A 17,962-nucleotide genomic window follows, 5' to 3' on the forward strand; every position below is an offset into this window, starting at 1 on the left:
TTTGCATATCTAATTAAATGGTTTGACTCTCTAGCGTCCCCAGTGAAGTCGCCAACTGTCGCAACCGAAATCACGACGGGAGGGCGAACCGAAAAAAGAAAACGGGTTTAAAAAGAGATTTGGAGTCGCCACCATAGTTATTCTGGAAAACTATGGAAAACCATAAAAATAAGACAAGTCTGCGGAAAAAACCAAAGTTTTGGGTTCGGGAGTCGGTTACGCGTAGGGAAGGTGTTAGCACCCTATAGCGTCCGCCCAAGGGCGGTACCCTTAATTAAACATGCAAAGTTGATGTGGTTTTCGAAATATTAATTTTCCCCAAAAATAATGAGACAAATAATACTAAAAAGAAACAAAAGTATTTTTTGATTTTTGAGCCCGACAAGGATTGACCTTCGTCCTACGTATTCTCATTAAAGATGAGAAATCAGGGTTACGTAGTTCTTGAAAAGCTTGTTTGTTTGGAAATGTTGATGTTTTTATATTTTGAAATTTTATATATATATATTTTTTTTATTTTTGAATTACTCGAAAATACGTGTCACACGACGCGAGCGGTCGGACAAACACAAAAAGAGAAGGAAAATTTTAGTATTTTTTTTGGTTTAGTGGAAGAAAGTGTCACACGACGCGAGTGGCCGGACAGACACAATAAAAATGTAAAAGAACCCTTTTTTCTATTTTTTTTTATATTTTAATCTTTTATAATTTTTAAATATTTTGTTTTCTTTTTAGAAAAGAAATTAAAAAGGGGAAATTTATTTAAAAAGGATAAAAGCGGAAAACAAAATATGAGGATACATGAGTAATGTATGAGGTGCATGAAGCAAATTGGGTGTGTGCAGTAAAAATGTGTGTGCAACAAGTAAAATATAAAACATGCCCAAACTTGACAATAAAAGGAGGTGTGATGCTAGCGAATAACAGGGGTGCAGCAGGTAGTCACGGAATATGGGCTGCACACAGGAAACCGGTCCAAAACCAAAAAGGGAGTGTGATGCTAGCAAATAACAGGGGTGCGCAGAGAAAGAGAAATAAAAAACAGCATAAGAAAGCAGAGGGGTGCAAAGATTGAAAGTGGGGGTGCGCGGAGCAAGAGCGTCTCACCCATCTCCTAAAACCTAAATTCTCTTCGCGCCTCTTTCTTCTCCCAACCGTCATCTTCCACACAGCACAACTCCCCGCCCTAGGTCACGCACCTGCTCAACCTTAGACGCCAGCGACAATGGCAGCCACCGTCGACGGAGCTGCCGGCACTCGCGCCACCACTCCGACTTCGTTCTCGCGCACCACAGAACCAGTCGACTACGGCGTCTTTCGCGGCTCTGACGACCAACCAACGTCGCTGCCACCACCTTCGTTCTACACCGGAGCCGTCGCCGCGGTGGTCATGATCGAGCTTTCACCGGCAGCGACACGTCCTTCTCTCGAGCAACCACCGCTTCCCTCGACCCTCCACCTAGCCGCACCTCTGGAGCTCGCCGCCGCTCATCTCCGGACGGCTGGTGTTGTCGCAAATGCGATGCTCGTGATCGAGACCTTCTCTCTCGTCACTGTTGCACGAAAACCATTGGAACATGTGGCCAAGATGCTTCTCTGCTCCAGCTCTGACCCGCCGGCAGCCTTGCCGCCGACGATACCTTTTCTTCCTCACGCGTGAAGGGTGCGGGTGTTTGGTGTGCTGTGAAAGTAAGGGATGAATTGAACTTGTTTGGTTGTTTTGTGAAGGTGTTCAAGATGAGGGTGATGATAGAGGGAATGCGTGTATGGAGTTGAGGTTCTATTTAGAGGAGAAGGAGGCGTCTGTTGGTCATGTGTTGGGATTGAAAACTTTGGAATAATTATGCACGACTGATGAAAACTTGTTGAGTTAAAAATGATGGTAAAGTGGAGAGGATGGTTGTGTTGGGTCTTTGTTTCTTCCTTTGGACTTTATGCAGGTGAGCGACAAAGATGAAGGTTGGTGAAAACGAAAGCAGATGGCGTGATGTTGACGGGTTGTTTCCGGGTTGTTGGTTTGGCATTCATGTTGGGTGCAGCGGAAGAGAAAATAAAGTGGCGAGGGGATGATGTTGATGGTGACGACATGGATTGTGGGTGAGGAGCTTGGTTCTGTTTATTTTTCATTTGTGCAGTGGTATGGAGACATGGGATGGAGGAAACACAGCGTTTCGTTTTCAAACATCACTCAAATCCAACAGACTACGAGTTATACCAACCCAACATCATGTTCATGCCAAAGTGTCTAAGTATTGGTGCTTACCTCTTGGAGCTCCTGCTGGTGGTCTTGGGTTTGCTCGTTCAAGTCTGCGATCCCTTTCGCCTTCTGCTCTTGTTTCCTCTCCTCCAATTTTCTCCTCCTCTGTTAGGAAGCTCCCCCCTCTTTCTTTCATACCCTCTATTTTTGAAATAACCAAAAACTTCAGCCGTTCCCTCCCAACCACCCTACGTTGCTATCTGCATGCCATTGGCTGATGTCGCAGTGAATAGTTGCCATCTAAACATTTCCTTTTTCATGTCAAGACCCAAAATCAGGGAAAAGTATGCAAGTTGACAATCTTTCTTTGGACGAGAGTGGGTGGGTCAGCGAGAGTGCAGCAGGTGTGGCAGCTTCAGCCCAGTTGACTTCAACATTCATCATTTCATTTTTTTTTATATTATTATTATTTTTTTCTTTTTTTTTTAAAAAAAAGAAAGATAAAACGAAAATAATAATAAAAAAGAAATAAAATAGGATAAGATGAAAATTCAAAATAAGATAAAATAAATGTAAAGAAAAACAAGATAATAATAATAATAATAATAATAATAAATAAATAAATAAACGTGTATATATCTATAAGAAATACAAATAATAATAAGATAAAATTAAGATTAAAGTAAAAAAAAAAAAAACTGTTCATACTCAAATCAATGTTCACCTTTTTTGTATTTTTTTAATTATTTTTTAAATTAAAATTTTTATTTCTTATCTGGACGAAATTGGGTGTTGACAGAGTTCATCTTATGTTTTATTCCATTGTTTTTCCAGTTCCCTAAACTGTTCCAGAGCTGCTGTGCTCACTCTTGTGGTGTCGAGGTCCCTTGCTAAACCCTTTCCAGGTAAGGGAAGCTAGAACCCTCTTGTTTGTTGGTGTGATTACAGTTGTTTTGCGTTTGTTCCATGATTGGTTGAGTTGTATGCTGCTGTGGATGTATGAGCTGGTTAAAATTTTTGTTTGGGTATGAAATATAAATGTGGCAGGGAGAAATAGTGGCGAGGTTCGATACACTCGCCCAAGCGAGCCTGTCTCGCCTAGGCGAAACTTGTAGGAACAAATCAGAGCTGCACTCGAGCTCTCGCTCAGGCGAAAGCCCTTGTTTTGAGCGAGAAATTATCTCGCTCAGGCGAGAGACGCTTGCCTAAGCGAGGACGCGTGAGAGCTCTGGGCCTGTTGCTCCTGTTTTAGCCCAGGCGAGGAACCTCACCTTTGGGCGAGGGGTTGTCTCGCTCAGGCGAGGAGGGCTCGCCTAAGCAACCCATGCGAAAGCCTCTCCATGCCCCTGTCACGATCTCGCCTAAGCGAGGGAACTCCTCTCGCATGAGCGAGGACTCTTGGCTTGAGCGAGATCTGCTGCAAGTTGTGTTGTTTCCTTCACTTGGCTAAATGAAATGTTTGATTTACGATGTGTGAAGGCTCGGGGGTGAGCAGAGGTATCCACCACAAGTGCAAGCATCCGCTGAATCCGACCAGTTTATATGTATCCAGGTAAGGGAAGCTAAAACCCTCTTGGATGATATATGTATATTGGACTGTGAAGGCATATCTGATTGCATGATAAAATCTTTTTGGCTCTAGCTTACCCTTTGCTTGTTTGATTGTCTTGTATGTGATTCTTCTCTTTTGCGATGATCATCAATTTATTGATGTGAGCAGAGGCGAGAGGTTCTCGCGGTCAATAGAGGAATGGTGACTCCAGTGCGTAGCTCGCCTGGGTTGGATCCTGTTTTGTGGATTTTCTTTTAAAGCCACGACCCATGTAGTATCTCTGCCCTTTAAATTCCAATATGTTTACTGTAGAATATTTGTACCTGGTTCAGTTTGACTCCGTTACGCGTTTTGGAGATTTGTATAGAGTTACTTTTAAACTCCGTGACTGCGCTACGATATTATTCTAGTGTGACGTTTATTTACGTTATTAATTAAATTGGGTGTTACATTAATGGTATCAGAGCAGTTTGTCCTTAGGATGACCTGAGGTTTTGGGTTTGTCATGCCTTGTAGGCGTGAGTAGTCATGTCTAGTCAAGTGTGTCAGTAAAACCAAAAGTTTTAAGAACAGAAAAACGCCTTGATAAAGTAATGAGGGTGCACACTCATGACTAGATCAAAGGTTATATTTCCTTTCTTAATTCTAATGGTTTGGGGAAGGAAGGGTGACAGACGAAAGGTTTGATTGTTTGTAGATGATGGAGTGTTGCCTTGTATGTTCTAGTTTGTCCTGTTACGCCTTTGTGTTTTGTGTCTCATGTTTGTAGCGATGAGGAAATGCAGATTCAAGCTCAACTTGACCTACTCACCCTTACTAGGATTGGTGGGGCCTAGGATGAAGTCTCTTGTCTCAAGGGTGCGAAGATGTAAAGGATTGTATATTGATAGATGATGAAAGTTGAGTCTTGGTTTAGAGGGCTGAGAAATGATGTTAAAAGTTAAGAAACAATGCTTTAGGTTGAGAGAGATGATCAAGTTCTAAGATCGTATACCATAAGTTTTACAATAAGAGTTGAGTTCAGAGATTAGTATATGAGAAAATATCAGTGGGTGTTCATGCGGCAATGTTTGAGAAATCAACTTGGTTTTACATCTTGACAATGTCTAAGATTCAAAGTGGAACAGTGTGGGAAGTTTAAGGTTAAGGGTGGAGGCCATGAAGTGTATAGGGAAAGCAGACGTGTAGTTGGAAGCTTTTGGGAGGCAGAGCTTTGAAGATCAGTTAAGTATGATGATGTGATAGGAGAATGAAGTATATTAGGAGTTATATACCAAACCAATTCAGTAAGGAATAGTCAGGTCTTCTCAGCGGTAGCAGTTACCCAAGTTAGGAGGATGAGGGATGTTCTAAGTAAAACGGACTACAAAAGAGAAAGGTTTAACCTTGGATATGAGATGAATGGTTTTAAGTATAAGAAGAAGAAGCACACAGTTAAGTTTGTTTTGGTGGGGAAGGATAGTTAGTAATGTCATGATGCAGGGAAATAGGAAAGGAAAATAAAAGTTTTGAGTAGCTACGAGAGTGTTTGTGATGATTGGTACTAAAGTGGTTAGCACAAATGATCTAATTCAAAAGATACATGTGATGAAGGATTGACCCCAACCAAGGATGGAGGCAAATGCTTAAGAAGACTAAGCATGTTTAGAAAGGAAGTTCACTAATCCTTCATCTCTTTCATTTGTGTTTGTTATTTTTGATTCCCTAAGTTGACTTAGTTGAATCAACTTTAGTTGACTTGTTGACCTTTGACTAGGTTTGACTTGTTGACTATAGTTGACTTGACTTAAGCCAACATGCTAATCTAAGTTTATTTGCTTTGTAGGTTAATTAGGAGTAAGAAAGCAATGCTAGGTGGCGCATGGTGATTGGGGAGCATAAATGATGTGGAGGAGAGAGTAAAGCAAAGGCATAAAGCATAAAGTAAAAGGCATAAAACAAGTGTACCTATGTACCTTTGGTCTCCTTTGTTTTTAGCACACTTTGGCCACTTTTTGGAGACATATGAGACACATTCTTTGTCTCCTTTTGTGCTAGAACGAAATTAGCCTTGCACACACCATAGTTAGCTCTTTTGTCTCTCATTTTTTGTAACCTTATTTGACCTAGTGTCTAGAAGCTAGGGTTAGGTTTTTGTAGAGACATCCTTAGGTATCTTTTATTTGCTTAGAGGCCCCTAAACTCTTCTATATAAGGGGTGCTCCTAGACATGTAAAAGGGTTGAACATTTTGAAGTAAAAACACTCTTGTGTCTCAACCATTTGTGAGAGTTTCCTCCCTTGGGAGTGAAACTTTTAAGCCTTATCTTGCATAGCAAGTGGCGGCACACATCCACTCATCTTCAAGGTTGTCATGGCTTCTAGCCTAGCCTTGTAGTGGCGTGCTTCTCACATTTTTACCATTTCTTTCCTTTCCATTTTATGTTTTCTTCTTCCTTTAATTGTTCTTGGTTTTCTATGGTTTATGTGCTTTCCATTTCCTTGTCATTTTGAATCAATCCATCATCTTCTTCTCTTGAGCTTTGTGAAAGGAACCTTCACATCTAGATAGCTTGCTATCTTAATGTCCAGTGGGGATTTCACTTAGCTTTCTTAATCAACTCACACCATATTCAATATTCTTAAAAAGGAACAAGATAATCCTTCATCATTTGGTATCTAGAGCCTAGGTTATCTTGAATATGGTGTTTTTCGTGTGCTAACCTTGTCTTGTTGTAGCTATCTTGGTATGGTTCAAATCCACTTCCATGACACACAAAAACAGTGCTGGCAGAAAATATGACGATTTTAAAACATTAAACTGCACCAGCTCAGCGCTCCAAAAATTACGTTTTTGGTGTCAAAAGAAAGCTCTTTGAGTCTAGTTTCCAGAAAAAAAAGAACCAACGCATTTGGAGTTCTATGGAGAAAGTTATGATCAAATTAGTGAGCAAAAGTCAGATCTGCCAAGAATACGTGAATCAGCGTTTTCAGGTTTTATTGGGGCAGTTTGACTACGGTTTTTGCACCTCTTTAAGTTCCTAAATGTGGTTGGATAACATGTCTTTGGATGCTTAGTCTTTGAGCCTCAAATCCATGAGTTTAAATGCATGATAGCTACATGTTTGTGTCTTTGTGTATGTCATGTTGAGTCTTTAAATGTGTCTAACTTTTGCTTGAGTCATATGTCATATGCTTCTTTGAGTTTTCTTCTTCTTGTTTCTAAGTATTTGAGCTATTGCATGAGATCTATGCCTTTTGTTGTAGCATGCTCCTTGAGATTGATTTTGACCTAATTTTTAAGGAACTAAGTGTTCAAGACACCTTAAAATATCCTTCTCATCATCTTAAGTACCTAGTTTTGAAAAGAAAAATTATTTTCATGACCAAAAACAGTTTGGCCAAGAGCTAATGTGTTGCTTGGTGAATCCATTTGGCCATTGTTACTAGGTGTTATGCTACCAAATTTTATACTTGGATTTTGGGTGATATTGCCAAATTAGTTCCATGCTTTAACTTGGTTATGATCTTTCTTGGTGTATGCATAATTTGAGGTATAATCTTGGCTTGTTCAAATGCTTTCCATAGAGTCTTTAAAAGTGTTTTTCATTGCTTTAGTCTTGTTCAAGTTTTGTCTTTAAAACAAAATTTCCTTAGAAGTTAAACTTTCTTGTTTTTGTGTTTTTCTTGCTTGTCACTAGGTGTTCTTTGTTGTGTCTTAATAGTTTTCTTTTCTTGAAACTCTTGGGATGTTGTGGCCGAATCACTTGTCTTGCATTTGAAAGGTTTTGAACAAGTTTTTAAAAGTGTTTGCTTCACTCCTTTGGTGGATTTTGAGTGCTAGCCTTGCCTTGTTACTTTGGGAGAGCGATCTAAACACTTGGGGTTACAATTTGGGTTGGATTTAGTCTCGGTTTTCATGTTGTCTAACCTCTAATCCATTTATTTTGTCTCGGATTTGAGTGTTTTTGTTGTAGGAATCATGGCAAGTTCATCAAGTGCACCTACACCAAACAAAAACAATACTTTGATGAGATTGCTTCGGGATTTGGAGTTGTCTAGGAAGGAGACCTTTGAACAATTGAGAAAAGACAAGGAGCAAAGTGACCTAAGAATCCAAGAGCACATTCAAAGGCTTGAAGCTAGGGAGAAAGAAAGAGAGCCTAGGAAAAGAAGGCATTCTAGACGCAACCCATCACAAGAGAAGCAAACTCTAAAGATTCCTAAGTTCTATGGTGGAAGTGATCCCAAAATCTTCCTTGATTGGGAAGCTAAAGTTGATCAAATTTTCAATGAAAATCATGTAAAGGATCAAGCACAAGTTGATCTAGTAGTTTTAGGATTTTTGGAGTATGCCAATACTTGGTGGCATAAAGTTTGTAAGAATTATGACCAAGGGCCACCCGCGGCTTCTTGGATGGACATTAAAACTCTTATGTGCGCTAGATTTGTTCCTCCCTCCTATAGGAAGGAACTTCTTTTGAAGCTCCAAAGGCTTCACCAAGGTTCTATGAGTGTGAGTGAGTACTTTAAAGAATTAGAGTCTCAAATACGTAGGGTTGAAATAAAAGAAACTAACAAAGAGAAAATAAAAAGATTTGTGAGTGATCTTAGGAGAGACATACAAGACCAAGTAGAGTTGTATGAGTACTCCACTCTTGAAAATGTTTTCACACTTGCCCTTGGGATTGAAATTCAATTGAAAAGAAAAAGAAGGGCAAGGAAGAGTTACTCACCCAACCACTACTTTAGTCACTCATGGAAGGGAAAGGATAAAAAGAAACATGATAAGTTCCTTTCTAACTCTCATCAAGAACCACCAAGTAAAAGTAAGTCTCCAAGTGATCACATTCACCATTCCACTTCTTCAAGATCAAGTTCCATTAAATGTTTTAAATGTTTGGGTTATAATCACATTGCTTTCAATTGCCTAACCAAGAGGACCATGATCTTAAAGAAGAGTAATGATGTTGAAAGTGAACACTCATCTCCCATTCTCTTTCAAAAGAATCTTCTTCCTCTAGTAAAACTAAAATTTTTGAGAAAGACCCTATGTTATTAAGGCGCATGATAGGTCAAGATCAAAGTGAGCTTGAGCCAACTCAAAGAGAAAACATTTTTCAATCTAGATGCAAAATTAACAAATGGGTTTGCTCTCTAATTATTGATGGAGGAAGTAGTACCAATGTAGCTAGCACAAGGTTGGTGGAAAAGCTTAACTTAGAGACCATTCCTCATGCTAAGCCCTACAAGCTTGCTTGGATAAGTAAAGAGGGAGAAATAGATGTCAATAAACAAGTCCTAATTAACTTCTCTATAGGAAGCTACAAAGATGAGGTGTTATGTGATGTTGTTCCCATGGAAGTCACACATATCTTACTAGGTAGGCCATGGCAATTTGATAAACAAACTTTACATGATGGTCATACCAACCAATACATTTTCTTCAAAAATGGGAAAAAGACCACTTTACAACCTCTATCACCTCAAGAAGTTAATAAGGATAGAAATAAAATAAGAAAAGATAAAAAAGAAAAAGAAAAGGGGCAAGCTTTCACTAAGGTGTTAGTTGCCTACAAAAAAATTCTTCCAAAGCAAGATGTGCATCACCCTTCCTTCCCTTCCCAAGCCAAAAAGGAAGGCCCAAAGCACAAGAAAGAGAGGAAGAGTAGTCTAGAAAATAAAGATGGTCTAACCAAAGCTAGGGGTAATACCCTTAGAAAGGATGGAACAAGAGCTCATAAAAGGGAGGCGCAAATCCTCCCCCAAATCAAGTCAAGCTCCATCTACAAAGGCTTAAAGAATTTATGGGCAAATTCTCTCTAAGGAGGGGAGGATGATGAAGGATTGACCCCAACCAAGGATGGAGGCAAATGCTTAAGAAGACTAAGCATGTTTAGAAAGGAAGTTCACTAATCCTTCATCTCTTTCATTTGTGTTTGTTATTTTTGATTCCCTAAGTTGACTTAGTTGAATCAACTTTAGTTGACTTGTTGACCTTTGACTAGGTTTGACTTGTTGACTATAGTTGACTTGACTTAAGCCAACATGCTAATCTAAGTTTATTTGCTTTGTAGGTTAATTAGGAGTAAGAAAGCAATGTTAGGTGGCGCATGGTGATTGGGGAGCATAAATGATGTGGAGGAGAGAGTAAAGCAAAGGCATAAAGCATAAAGTAAAAGGCATAAAACAAGTGTACCTATGTACCTTTGGTCTCCTTTGTTTTTAGCACACTTTGGCCACTTTTTGGAGACATATGAGACACATTCTTTGTCTCCTTTTGTGCTAGAACGAAATTAGCCTTGCACACACCATAGTTAGCTCTTTTGTCTCTCATTTTTTGTAACCTTATTTGACCTAGTTTCTAGAAGCTAGGGTTAGGTTTTTGTAGAGACATCCTTAGGTATCTTTTATTTGCTTAGAGGCCCATAAACTCTTCTATATAAGGGGTGCTCCTAGACATGTAAAAGGGTTGAACATTTTGAAGTAAAAACACTCTTGTGTCTCAACCATTTGTGAGAGTTTCCTCCCTTGGGAGTGAAACTTTTAAGCCTTATCTTGCATAGCAAGTGGCGGCACACATCCACTCATCTTCAAGGTTGTCATGGCTTCTAGCCTAGCCTTGTAGTGGCGTGCTTCTCACATTTTTACCATTTCTTTCCTTTCCATTTTATGTTTTCTTCTTCCTTTAATTGTTCTTGGTTTTCTATGGTTTATGTGCTTTCCATTTCCTTGTCATTTTGAATCAATCCATCATCTTCTTCTCTTGAGCTTTGTGAAAGGAACCTTCACATCTAGATAGCTTGCTATCTTAATGTCCAGTGGGGATTTCACTTAGCTTTCTTAATCAACTCACACCATATTCAATATTCTTAAAAAGGAACAAGATAATCCTTCATCAACATGTTACGAAGGCGGTGATTAGATTATGGGTTCTGGTCTCGTTTAAAGTCGTATACTCATTGATGTTGCCAGTATGGTAAAGAAGTCATGGTTATCTCTAAGAATGAGCTAAGGTTGAGATGGTGGTTTTGCTACAAATGCGGCCAAATGGAGATTCACTCGGGTGTGTGGTGCTTTCGTGGGGATCAAAGTATTTAAATTCAAACCCAATTTGAATTGTTTCCTTTGCAAGGTTGGGACATAATCTCAAGGGTGGATTGGTTGCTTTCTCAATCTCATTCCGATGAGTTGGGACAACCAACAAGGTGGTGTTCTTTGATTGGAAGAGATAAGTCAGTGGTTGCATATGAAGTATGGATCAAGCTAAATAGTGGGGGCAGAGTTTCACGTGAATCAAAATCATCTCACAAAGGAAAGTGAATAATAGACGCAAAGGATCTCAATGGTATAAGAGTTTATAGACGTGTTCTGAAGCTAGTATTAGAATTTTGACCTTGGTGGGGTGGAATTCACTTTTGCATTGGTGTCTGAAGAAGAACTTGTGTCAATAGTTCCTAATTGGATGGTTCCTACTAAGAGTTTGAAGTTAATACGGAAGTGGAGGAGATGTTGGAGAAGTAGTGACTTATACTAAGTATAATCACAAAGATGACTGCAAGTTGGTGGATCTTAGGGGAGAGCTAGTGGTAGGATAGACTGTGCAAGGATAAACGTTGGATAAGGGAGGATTGGCTTTTCAAGCCTATGGTTTTAAAGAGTGGAAACATGATGAAGGTAAGGAATTTCAAACAGGTTAATGGTATCATCAAGGTTTAGTGGCAAGTTTTTCAAGTGTGAAGAGAGTCCTTAGAATGTTCAAGAGGAGTATTGACAAAGGTCGGAGTGACTAGTAAGACATATGGTTTAAAAAAGATGGATGTGATGCTGAGAAGATAGGATGTTAAGGCTATAAACAAGGGAGTCCAAAGGGTTTTGCAAGTTTCATAGAAGTTTTGGAAGAAGGTTTCTCAGTGATGATTGATTCCTTGTCATGACAGACATGAAAGGAGCATCATTTTGAGTAAATAAATAAGTGACCTTTTGTGGTGATCAGAGTTGCGTAACGAGATTATGGCAAGTGATACTTATGAAGGGTAAAAGGTGCGTGGAAAGAACTATCTTACTTATGACCTAGTGGTTACTACGACAACTAGTTCTTTATAAACAACAAATGTGTCGTTCTTATGAGTATCAATTAAGGATGTTCAGTGACCAGTTACTCAAAGAAAGTTGTGCTAGAGAAGTAGGAGATGGTTTGAGTTATGATTTCAAGTTAGGGTGCCAACTTGGAAGTGAGAAAGTGGGGGTAGATGTTTAGCCAGAGAAGGGAATTCAAGATCCTTGATTTGACGAGGTAAGAGTGAGAATTGGTTGAGAAACATAAGTGTTTGGGTTGGGAAGAGAATGTGTGAGGAGACTTCATTAGTCTAGTCATTTGACTAGCACTAGTGAGTCTCTCAACAAGGTTGAGAAAAGGCGAATCAAAAAATCTTAGTTTGAGGTGTATCGTGGAGTTGCGTGGTACGAACCGGATTAGAAATTTGAAGTCAATGGAAGTTATGGTTCGTAGGTTTTGTGGAATGTTGCCTATAAGTTAGGGAATTAAAGATGAAGATGTGATGCCAAGACGATATGGTGAAGGAAGCAGTTGAATGTTTAAATGGGAAGTGGAACAACTCAGTAGTGAACTTTGTTGCCTTGGTTGAAGTCAACAAAGGAAGCAAGATGTAGGAGTCTCGTTATACATAAAAGTGGTCAAAAATGTTGATGGTGTGGCAGTAGGCCAGCACTCAAGAGTGATCAAGTCAGTGGAGTGATGCATAAAGGAGTGAACAAGGTGATGTGAAGTGATAACGAACATGCTTTAGTTTGAGACTTAAGGCCATCTGAGACGTTGATAAAAACCTATAGGAGGTAGTGGAGAGCATATGGTAAGTGAGTCAGTATAGCAGATACAAGTTAGTGGGGCATGTATGGAGGAGCATTCCAATTTTAAGGCTGGAGGATTAGGAGTGCTTCGAGAGTAGTGACTAAAGTAATCTACATAGTTGAACACATATCGCTTAGCACAGAGGCAAAGTTTCCAGTGACTATAGGTGTTGGAGTCGTTATATCCGTCGTGTTTGAGTGGTGGTTCTCAGAGGAGATAAGGAGAACATAGTTCCTTACTATCTCATCGATGAATTTTTGAGGACGAAAATTTTTGTTGTTGGGGAGAATGTAAGGCCCAATTTTCTGCCCTAATATTTTAAGGGTTGCCTTAAAAATTGTTAGGCCTAAAGGCTGGCTCAAAGGATAAAACCCACTCCTAAGTCTGCCCTAACTCACACTTTCTACTCACTTTCAGAGAACCTTGAGTTGCTGTCGTCAACCCCTCTGCTAGGGTTTGTTTCCTCACCGTTGTCAAGTTCGCTCGAGCTCTTTCCTACTTAACGTAAATTACCCTTCGTCTCGTACCATCCCTCCCTGGTTATGTTTTCGTATTTTCCCAGTTAGGGTTCTGTAGGGAGCTCATCTTATGTTTTATTCCATTGTTTTTCCAGTTCCCTAAACTGTTCCGGAGCTGCTGTGCTCACTTTTGTGGTGTCGAGGTCCCCTGCTAAACCCTTTCCAGGTAAGGGAAGTTAGAACCCTCTTATTTGTTGATGTGATGACGATTGTTTTGCATTTGTTCCATGATTGGTTGAGTTGTATGTTGTTGTGGATGTATGAGCTGGTTAGCATTTTTGTTTGGGTATGAAATATGAATGTGGCAGGGAGAAACAGTGGCGAGGTTCGATACACTCGCCCAAGTGAGCCTGTCTCGCCTAGGTGAGACATGCAAGAACAGATCAGAGTTGCACTCGAGCTCTCACTAAGGCGGAAGCCCTTGTTTTGAGCGAGACACTATCTCGCTCAGGCGAGAGATGCTCGCATAAGCGAGGACGCATGAGAGCTCTTGGCCTGTTACTCCTGTTTTACCCAAGCGAGGAACCTAACCTTTGGGCGAGGGGTTGTCTCGCTTAGGCGAGGAGGGCTCGCTTAAGCGAGCCATGCGAAAGCCTCCCCATGCCCCTGTCGCGATCTCGCCTAAGCGAGGGCACTCCTCTCGCTTGAGCGAGGACTCTTGGCTTGAGCGAGATCTACTTCGAGTTGTGTTGTTTCCTTCACTTGGCTAAATGAAATGTTTGATTTATGATGTACCCTATATAATGTATGAGACCTGCGAAATGAAATGTATGAGATAAGCTATGGTTATAAATTGGATTGATATGATTTCATGATCTCGGCATGTGAAACACATGAGATGGTTGGTGTTAAAGTGGCATGGTATTGGCATGAGCTGAAATTCCACAACTATAGTTTGAGAGTAATGAAAGGGTATGGAATCACTGGGAAAGAAATGAAAAAGGTGAATTATAAAGAGCTGATATGCGATGTATATGTATATGTGTGATAAACCTTTCTTGATTGGTCTGGTATGCTTAGTCCGTGTCAATGCGTAATTCCTTGGAAATCTCTAGGTGGGATTTCAGGGTCGTGCTTCAGTGGTCGAGACGTAATTCCATGGCCCCTGTTAGTGGGTGTCCATGGTGGTGCCCCATCTATATAACTTGGTAAGGATTCAAGGTAAGGATTGCATCCTGACACTTTAAGGAGTCAGTTAGTCTCACTTAGAGCGGACTAACACTTATGGTGAGAGTAATAGGAGGCCTAAAACTCATTAAGGGCTAACCTTGTGTGTGAGGGAATTGATTCATTATAACACTTGTAACACATAGCTCGGGGATGAGCAGAGGTATCCACCACAAGTGCAAGCATCCGCTGAATCCGACCAGGTTATATGTATCTTGATGAGTCGAATCAAGTCTTAGTGTATTGATTGGAAGGTCATAACATGCTTGGAATGATATATGTATATTGGACTGTGAAGGCATATCTGATTGCATGATAAAATCTTTTTGGCTCTAGCTTACCCTTTACTTATTTGATTGTCTTGTATGTGATTCTTCTCTTTTGCAATGATCATCAATTTATTGATGTGAGCAGAGACGAGAGGTTCTCGCGGTCAACAGAGGAATGGTGACTCCATTACGTAGCCCGCTTGGGCTGGATCCTGTTTTGTGGATTTTCTTTTAGGGCCACGACCCATGTAGTATCACTGCCCTTTAAATTCCAATTTGTTTACTGTAGAATATTTGTACCTGGTTCAGTTTGACTCCGTTACGCGTTTTGAAGATTTGTATGGAGTTACTTTTAAACTCCGTGACTGCGCTACGATATTATTCTAGTGTGACGCTTCCTTTATTTACGTTATTAATTAAATAGGGTGTTACATCGTTTGTGTGTTCGCATTTTTTAATTTTCAAGAAATTTAAGATAAGATGAATAACAAATATATAATTAATTTTTAATATAGTCTTTAAATGTAAAATTAAAAAAATAAGATATGTACAAAAAAATAATTTAAAATAATGGTTTAAGACAAAAGAGATTTTTAGAATAACGATTAAAAGTAAAATATTTATCAAATAATTAAGGGTAAAATTGGTATTATGAAATGTGGACACAAGAAAGAATCCTCTTTATATATTGTTATAGATTATTATTATTATTATTATTATTATTATTATTATTATTATTATTATTATTAGTTTAAGTATTTTTTGTAAGTTGTTACTCTGAGTTGATATGAAAGTAAAATTTTAACTTAAATTTTGTATTTGGCAGTTACTTTTTTAACATTAGTTTTCAATTGTATTTATTTTGTATGAGTCATATTACACAATATGTCTATATTCTACCTTAACAAACAACACGTGCATACAATTTTATTTTAATATAACATACAAACATTTATATCTGCATGTGTTTCTATTTAAAAATTTTAACATCAATTCCATATTTTATTTATTTTGTATGAGACCATATTATACAATAGACCTACATTTTACTTTAACGACAATTTGTACATACGCATCTCATTTTAATATAATATACATTTATTTATTTCTACGTGTGTTTTTATATAAAAATTTTAACATCATCTTGAATTTATTTATTATTTTGTACGTGACCATATTATATAATATACCTATATTTTATTTTAACAACGACCAGTCAAGATTATAATTGTAAATTTTAATAATGTAAAATCTTGTTTTGTTACAGGTTACTTCAATTTTATAATTTAAAAGAAACAAATTTATAATTACTTATTATTTTTTAATTTTATCATTATTATTAATATTATTATTAGTATAATCTATTATTATTATTAATATAATAATAATTATATAATTATATAATAATAAAATATAATTATAAAAATAAATAATTTATTCAAATATAATAATAATAATATTAATTTTTTTAATCTTAATAATTAAAAAAAAAAAAACGACCCGTGCATAGACACGGTCTCATATTAGTTTTGAGTAAAATAAGGAGTATTGGAATTTTGTTGAACAAACTTCTTTATTATATCTTCAAATAAAAAAAATCATAAATTAAAATTAAGTAATTTTGAATAAAAAAAGTCCAGTTGTTTGTTTCTAGCAAGCCCATTTTTGCTCTCTCCAATTCCTTCTTAATTTTTTAACATTGTTAAAAAGAAGACATTGGAACAATCGGAAGTGGTTTAATAACATGGAAAATACCAACTTAATAATTTCTTAAATACAAAGTTGCTTTCCCATCACTCTAATCAGCAATGATCAACTTTCAAAATGAAAGCATAATTCATTTGAGTTAAGTGATTTTGTTTTATTGGAGCTTGTAAACTTTCCATTGAATTGTCACACCAATTGATCTTTTTTCTTAGTGCACCCATTACAAACCAACGGATATTACATAGAATTTCTTCTATCAAAGCGTAATATGCCATTTAAAAAGTCACATCCTTTCTTTCTTTTTTTACCACTGCATATCCTAAATTCAGTTCCAATAAAAAACTAAATTATTTAAAGGGTAAAAATGTCTTTCACTATATATATATTCCAATTACCGTCATGTATACTAAAATGTAAATGTTTTACTGAAGATAATTTCTTTTTCGATGAGAAAAATTTAAATTTATGTTGTACATAAAATTATTTATATATAAAAAGCGAATATTCTTCTTTTAACAGAAAATAAATTCGAATTCTTGAGACGCCGCGTAAGGGTAAAAGTAAAATGATGGCATGGGAAATATGATAATATGATTTTTTTTGTACCTTTTAGAAAAAAACATGCAATAGCAATATCGTTAAAGTAGAAAACAACACAAGATCCAATTCATATAAAAAATATTCGAAACTGCATGGGAATGAATGCAGGTGCAGGAAGCGCAGAGAGTCCACGCTATCGAGATTGTCGATCACGCGAGTGGGTGGCGCGTGTACGAGGCTTGTATTTGTAGCAATAGCACAGTGAGAAGACAAAGCGCACTCGTTTCGTTGATCACCGTTCCCCTGCCGGTGACGGAATTCAAAAACACCCGCCTCTTTCTCTCTCTCTCTCTCTTGCTCTGACCAGAATCTGTTCCATTCATCTTCTCTGGTTTCGATTCCAATTCGCTGGGGTAAGAATTCGATACACCGTTTTCGTAGTAGTGTAGGGGAATTTCGGGGTATCTGATCTCATTATGTTTTGCTTCATTTTCACGTTTTTCGTTGCGTTACTTCACTCCACTTCGCATCGCATTGCCTAACTCCACTTCCCTCGCATTTTCGATCCTACGCTGGTTTTCCTACCGCCTCTGTTTCTCTCTCTCTCTCTCTCTTTCACTCTTGTTTTTTTCTTTTAAATGATTTTCAAACTTTTGAAGTTTGTTGTTGATTTCATCGATTTTGTATATGCTATATCAATTTGCATGTCTATTCGTGCGAGTACGAATTTCTTTCGTCCTTTTTTTATGTGTTGTTTGCTGTGTGAAAGTGTTTGATAATCGGTTTATGTTTTTCCTTTTTATGTATTGGATTGGCATCATCCCTCTCTGAACTCTAAACTTCTTAGAAACAATATAGAAAGAAGCTGAAAACGTTTAGCGGTTAAACACTCATACTCCAGTTATATTTCATCGAGAGAGAGAATAGATGTTCTTCTGCTTGCTAGGGTGTAACCACTCTTCTTCTCATGCTTGGTTTGTAAATCAAAGGTATTGTAAAAAGAGATTCTTATCTTTAAAAATAGATGGATTGACGTGTTTGAAGGAAAGATGGTAATGAATATGGGGAAACTATGCTTGGTCTGTACTTTAGCCTGTGATAGACTTGTGTCACAGAAAGTTTTATGTTAGAAAAATGAAAGATGGGGGATGATAATTTCACT

General features: G+C 38.0%; 1 long non-coding RNA gene across 1 annotated transcript; it reads right to left on the bottom strand.

The window, feature by feature from the left end:
• Window positions 1-871: 871 nt before the first annotated feature.
• On the bottom strand, window positions 872-2,489 carry LOC146884655 (uncharacterized). The gene is made up of 2 exons (XR_014996680.1): window positions 2,264-2,489; window positions 872-1,803 (listed from the first exon to the last, which is right to left on the bottom strand). It is a non-coding gene; the product is annotated as an uncharacterized LOC146884655 (long non-coding RNA).
• Window positions 2,490-17,962: the final 15,473 nt, after the last annotated feature.

Source organism: Vigna unguiculata, chromosome 7 (genome assembly GCF_037176805.1).
Source record: "Vigna unguiculata cultivar grain cowpea cultivar isolate G323 ecotype 2 chromosome 7, ASM3717680v1, whole genome shotgun sequence".
Lineage (NCBI taxonomy): Eukaryota > Viridiplantae > Streptophyta > Magnoliopsida > Fabales > Fabaceae > Vigna > Vigna unguiculata.